Source organism: Malania oleifera, chromosome 11, assembly GCF_029873635.1.
Source record: "Malania oleifera isolate guangnan ecotype guangnan chromosome 11, ASM2987363v1, whole genome shotgun sequence".
NCBI classification, from domain to species: domain Eukaryota; kingdom Viridiplantae; phylum Streptophyta; class Magnoliopsida; order Santalales; family Ximeniaceae; genus Malania; species Malania oleifera.
This window is the reverse complement of record NC_080427.1, coordinates 72292167-72299268: the sequence shown is the minus strand read 5'-3', so window position 1 is coordinate 72299268 and position 7102 is coordinate 72292167.

Here is a 7102-nt window from a genome sequence, read left to right as displayed (position 1 = left end):
AGCTCAACATGGCGATATTAATGTGGTTCGACACCAAGCCTACGTCCACGCCTTGAGACCAACTCAAGGATTTTCCAAATCCACTAAGTAATCCTCCTTCATCAACGGAGAAGCCTTTACAATCCAGCTGCTCACCTAGAGCTACAACAAGGTGCTCACCAAGAGTCACCTTACAAAGGCTCACAAAGAACCCTTCAACCCAATGAATCAAAACAATAAGATACAACGTCAATTGCTCCTTTTTGAGTTGATATTACAAGTCAAAACCTCACACTACTCTCTTTGTGAATGGTATGAAATACAAGAGTAAAGAGTAAGAGAGTATGAGTAAGAATGAAAACCCTAGAAATGAATGCTCATTCAATGTGCTTAACCACCAAGTACTCAACTAGTTGGAAATGAATGCACAAGACTTATATTAAAGGGAAAAGGGATGAGACATGCACTGGAGAGCCATTGGGCATTAATGGACATAAGACAATTTGAAAACTTGTTGTTAATACGCATTAAATGCTACTAGTAGCCCGACATTCGTCGATGAATTCACGCCTTTGTTGACGATTCTTATGCATGCCTTCGCTGATGAAACCCTGTGTTCGTTGACAATCCTTTTGTTCTGAATTCATATAGATCTTGGTTTCTTTTCATCGACAAGTCCCCTGCATACGTTGATGAACCACCATCGTGCCTTTGTCGTCGAATCCCCAGTATTCGTCGACGAACCAGCTCTGAGATTTTAGGTGGTCTCAGTATATTTTTGTCAAAAATTCCCCTATGTACGTCAACAAAATCCCTTCTTTCATTTGTCGATGAATCCCCTATATTAATCGATGAACCCCTTTGCTTATATGAATGTCAACACGTTCAAAATTGGTTTTCGTTAAAGTAAAGGTTCCATCTTGTCCAGAATTAATTTTTACCAATTTCAAGATGTCTCGGTTTGATAAAATACGTTTGAAAGCCATTTTGACATCCTATGCAATTTAAGTGACTCGACATGCATGTGTGAACTAGGAATCATGTTCTAACCTATTATAAACTATATACATGTGTGATTTGCTTGTATCTTGCAAGATGCTCTTGAACATACCATGTAACGCCCTGAACCCCTTGTGGGCCCGGGGTGCTACTTTAGTGACGTTTGTATACCTGATACCATAATCATTAAACATAGATGTAGCGGAAGAAATGAAACATTTACCAAACATACATTATCAGAGTTCTAAGTCCTTTCATACATATAAGTTTCCAAACATCCATACTATAATCCGACAAAAAATGGACAACTAGGTCGATCCATACAACCATTATACCAGTCCAAAGACCTACAACATAATTTACATACACATGAGTTCTTACATATCTCCACAAAAACTACTATTCTAACTTTCACCCCAGGATCCTGCTAAGCATGATACCTGTTATTTCCTAAAAAAGATCCTGCTAAGCACGATATCAGTGTGTGGGCAGCATGCATAAGTTTTTATAGAAAACATCTATTCTTCATATAACCGAAAATAACCGTCTTTACATCATACGTACTTATATAGTTAAAGATACTCGTTTCATTTTCTTGACATAAACAGTTCATTAATCACATAACATCATTTACATAAATATGCAGATATGCATAAAAGACACCTCCTGGGACTAACCGCCATGTATAAACCCTCGTGGTCAGGGTTGTGCTGGCCGAAGGCTAGACTAAGCCTAGGGTGCTACTACACTTGTATAATACACATGTCTCTAATAAACATGCACATACAACCCAACCTAGATAAGGACATACGGGGGTTTCATACTGATCTGTAATCTTGTGCACATTGAAAAATATAAACATCCATACGAAAATCTAAAAGACAAAACAGAGTTTCTTACTGTATTCTCACATACATACAATCGAGCTTAAAACATAACTTGTTCTTACAATCCCCGAAAAGACACTCTGAACTAAGTTTATTACATATACAAAACACTTGCGTAATCTAAACTCAATACGACCCTCTAAGTCCCTCTAGCGACTAGGACCGATGTCCTGTAGGACTTGAAACAAAGGTTGTATGTTGGGGTGAGACACTTCTTAGTAAGGTGGAAGATATTACATCAGCGTGTGACAATACATATTCAAACTAGTAGAAAACAATTACATATATGACATATTCTCAATACTGTAATATAGGATATATATATATATATATATATTGTAATAGATAATTAAGCATTGTTGCAAGCGAGAGTTCCCAAGGTTAGGGTAAGGTACAGGCCCATACAATGTACAATCCCTCCACCCGATACTCAAACCTTTGATTTTGCCTATTTTAGTTTTTAAATCATGTATATGCATATTTAGAACATCGTCCAGCTTAGAAACTTCATAACAAATGCCAACATTACCCCTTGGCGAGGGTTGTGTGATTTACTATAGTCCGACTAAATCCACCTGGTCCATTAATCCACCAGTGGCACACACTTACCCAGCCAACTATCTCGACACCCACATTGAAAATCAGATGTGTAGTTGCACTATATCCAAAATATAGCAATGGAACTGCGCTTAAGCTTTTTAAGGCTTTATAAAACGTTGAACTTTTTAAGACTCTTATATAACATTGAGCTTTTAAGGCTCTCATAGTAACAAGCTGCGGGCCCAATTATCATATCTACAATTTACAATAAATGAATTAACTTGTTTCAAATTCACAAATCACCTGAATAGTTCCAGTATATTGTGGTATAAACCGGCACACACATTATCGGTTTAACCCTTTTCACATACAAAGCTTGGTATATAATTGGCACCTATTTTCTACATTTTCTGATAGCAAAATGGAACTCTAGTTCCCATAGTTCATGTATGTATTCAAATAAATTTAGCATATTCCATTTCATAATATATGCCATACTCATTTGATCAAAATCCACTATATATAGTATATAACTCGAAAAGTAACATTTAAACAGAACACAAGGGGTTCAAGCATCTCCTACGTTAAGTTTAATGCAAATAATGAAGTTTTGAAAAGTTTGGAGATCATACGCCAAAACCCTCATTTTTACCAGAACCGTAAAATCATAAAATCGGCATTTTTACTCGGTGGAACTTTGCAAATAAGCAATCAATACGTGCATATAAACATAAGCTAACTTTCTAGTGGTTTAGTTTTCTAAAATGACTGATGTAAACAAATCCCCTTACCTTTTCCCAAAAACTTAAAACACAAACTATACGGCTCCAAAACAGCAAATCGAGTTCTTAGAACCTATAAACCAAAAAACAATATTTTAATACAATCATATTTACTATAGATCTACCGAACCAAAAACGAACTTAGACCCTTACCTTAATTTCGGGATAAAACTCGGAAATCATGGAAATGAATATCCAATGCACTATAATCGTAGAGGTTTTCCCCCTGATCCATGTGGTAACCTCCGATTATCGAAACCGACGACGAACGGTGAAGGATCGAAGAAAGAGAGAGAGAGAGAGAGAGAGAGAGAGAGAGAGAGAGAGAGAGAGAGAGAGAGAGAGAGAGAGAGCTTTCATGATTTCTTAACCATTAAGCAACTAAAAATGATATTTATAGATCCCTTGACTCGATCAAATTCGTCAACGAGTGCTGCCTTCGTCAACGAGCCACAGAAGGCTCTTCGTCGACGGACCTCTTCCTTCATCGACGAACCCTAGTCTGATATTTTTTTTTCCTATTGGTCGGGATCTCTTCATTGTCGAGGCTTTGAATTTTGGCGATAAACCTTATAAGGGCATTTGTCAACGAGAACCTTGGCTTCGTCAACGAAGCTTGCCAAAATTACCTTTTTACCCTTTTCTGATTTATTTCCTTATTTTATGGGTTCGAGTCTCTACACTGTATGACCAGCATATCATTTTCCTTATGTTTCAAGAACAAGGTAGTGTCAAATTTTCCTCTTGTGAAGCCATCTTCCAAGAGAAACTTGCTTAATCTTTCATACCAAGCTCTTGGTGCTTACTTAGGTCCATAAAGAGATTTTAAGAGTTTAAATACATATTCAGGATGTGTATGACTCTCAAAACCTAGGGGTTGTTTAACATAGACTTCTTCATTGATGTACCCATTTAGAAAAGCACTCTTTACATCCATTTGGAATAACTTGAAGTTTTTATAGCAGGCAAAGGCAAGTAGCATCCTAATAGCTTCAAGTCTTGCTACAAGGACATAAGTCTCATCATAGTCAATACCCTTTTGTTGGTTATACCCTTGCGCAACCAATCTATATTTGTTTCTTACAATGTTACCATCTTCCTCTTTCTTATTCCTAAACACCTATTTTGTGCCTATGATTGTAGTGTGTTTGGGTTTAGGAACTAAATCCCATACTTTGTTCCTTTCGAATTGGTCGTGTTCCTTCTGCATGGCTAATATCCAATTTTCATCATTTTTCGCTTCCTCGAAGGTTTTAGGCTCTAATTGGGACACGAAATCTATATGATTACATCCACTTTTCAAGTGAGATCTAGTATTGACTCAATGGGATGGACTACCAATGATGAGATTGGTTTGGTGATTCTTAACAAATTTCCAAGCTCTAGGGAGTTCCAGATTTTCTTTTTCCAGTTTCATAGACTCTTCTTGAGTTGATTATTCTTGATAATCATTTTTGATTTCTTGGGAATTTTTATTTTGTTCATCATTTATCTTAAATTGCTCAGGGTCCCTTCAAACTCTCATAGTAGTCTCTTGATCATCCAAGTTAACTGCTGTTTTGGGTGTATATTGGTTAGTTTCATCAAAAACCACATGTGTTGATTCTTGAACAGTTTGAGTTCTTTTATTAAACACTTTATAAGCTTTGTTATTCATTGCATACCCTAGAAACATTCCTTCATCGGATTTTGAGTCAAATTTGGCTAAGTGGTCTCTATCGTTTAATATAAAACATTTGCATCCAAAGACCTTAAAGTGTGAGATGTTTGGTTTTCTACCCTTCCATATCTCGTATGGGGTTTTGCCTATTTTGGATCTGATGATGACACGATTACTAACATAGTAGGCTGTACTAACGGTTTTGGCCCAAAAAATATTTTGGAAGACTATGTTCATTAAGCATTGTCCTAGCCATTTCTTGGAGCGTTTGGTTCTTTCATTCAACTACTCCATTTTGTTATGGAGTTTTTGGTGCAGAGAAGTTGTGTGAACAACCATTTTCATTACAAAATTCTTATAACTCTTTGTTCCTGAATTCTCTTCACCTATCACTCCTAATGTGAACAATTGGCATTCCTTTTTCATTTTGAATTTGTTTACAAAAATGAACAAAGGCATTACAAGTATCACTTTTGTTTGCAAGAAAGATTACCTATGAAAATATAGAGAAGTCATCAACTATCACAAAAGCATACAATTTTCCATACTTGCAATATCATTTGGTCCAAACAAATCAAGATGAATCAATTCTAATGGTCTTGTTGTGGATATAATTTTCTTATTTTTGAAAGATGATTTAACTTTTTTTTCCATATTGACATGCATCACATACTTTGTCTTTGACATAATTGTACTTTGGTAAGCCATTCACTAGCTCCTTAGAGAATAACCTATGCAATAAATCCATGCTAGCATTACCTAGCCTCCTATGCCATGACCAACTATTTTCATTTGTTGCAGCAAAACATCTAACATCACAAGTTTTAATATCATCAAACTCAATTGTGTAGATGTTAGATTCACGCTTACCTACTAGTATAGCTTTTCCATTTAAATCATTTATCAAGCATTAGGTAGATTAAAATATAATATGTAGTCCCTTATTACACAGCTAACTAACACTTAATAGGTTATGCTCAAGTGCATCTACAAGAGTAACATTTTCAATAGACAAAGAAGAATTACCTATTTTACCTTTGCCGATAATTCTACCCTTGGCGTTGTCTCCAAATGTCACTAACCCTTCTTTCTTGTAGGTGAGAGAGAGAAACTTGTCGGCGTCTCCTGTCATGTGTCTTGAGCAACCGCTCTCGAGGAACCATTTGTTCCTTGTAGAATTTGTCTTCAAGAAAACCTGCACACAACACTAAATAATTTGTTTTGGAACCTATATTGCCTTGGGTCTTAGGGGGTTAGTATCCTTAATCACCCATTCATATTTCATTCCATTTCCTCTGTTTCCTTTAAAAGGGCAAGTGAAGCGCATATGACCATTTCTTTCACAATACAAGCTAACTTTGTTAGCATGCAAAAGGTTTGGTTTGGGTGCTGGGTTTTTTCTTGACAAAGAGCTTCTTTTAGCACAAAGGTTTACAAAGCCGATTGATCTAGATGACAACAAGCCATATCCTAATCCTTCTTTGAAAATTCCAAATCTTTGGATTCCAAGTAGCTTATCAAAATTTTCTTTTCCATTTGTAAATTTGTAAATGATGTTATTTTGATCTTCAATTTTCTTTTTCAAATTTGAATTTTCTTGAAGAATTTCAATAATTTAATTTTTCAAATTTCCAACTTCTTTTTGAAAGGTCTCATTGTCATTTTTGGAGTTCTTGACAAGTTTTTCTTTTTCAGCTTTAAGAGAAGTATTTTCATCTTTTAAAGCATCACATTAACAGATTTGTTTTTGTTTACATTTTGAATGAGTTTCTTCTAAAAGCCTATTTTTATTTTTAATAGCAATCAACTCAATATAAAGTTTCCAACAATTTTCTTCTATTTCTTCATATAAGGGAAGGTATTCGTCATCAGAATTTACTTCATTTTGTTCATATTCCATAAAACAGAAGTTTGCAACTTCTTCTTCGTTTTCTTCATAGGTTGAAGTTTCGTCAAGTTCATCCCATCTGGTTGCATTCATAGCTTTGTATTTCTTCTTGTCCCCTTGCTGGTTGTTGCCTTTGTTTTTGAAGTTTGGGCAATTAGCCATTCGGTGTTCGATCTTCTTGCAGTTATAGCATCTTATGCTTGATTCTCCTTTCTCCTTTTGCTTACTAGCCCATTTTTTTAGTAAGAAATTTCTGAATCTTCTTGTGAGGAGAGCTACTTCATCATCATTGTCGCACTCTTCTTCTTCTTCCATAATTTCCATCTTGCTTGCTGTCTTTAGAGCCATGTCCATTGTCTTTTTCGAC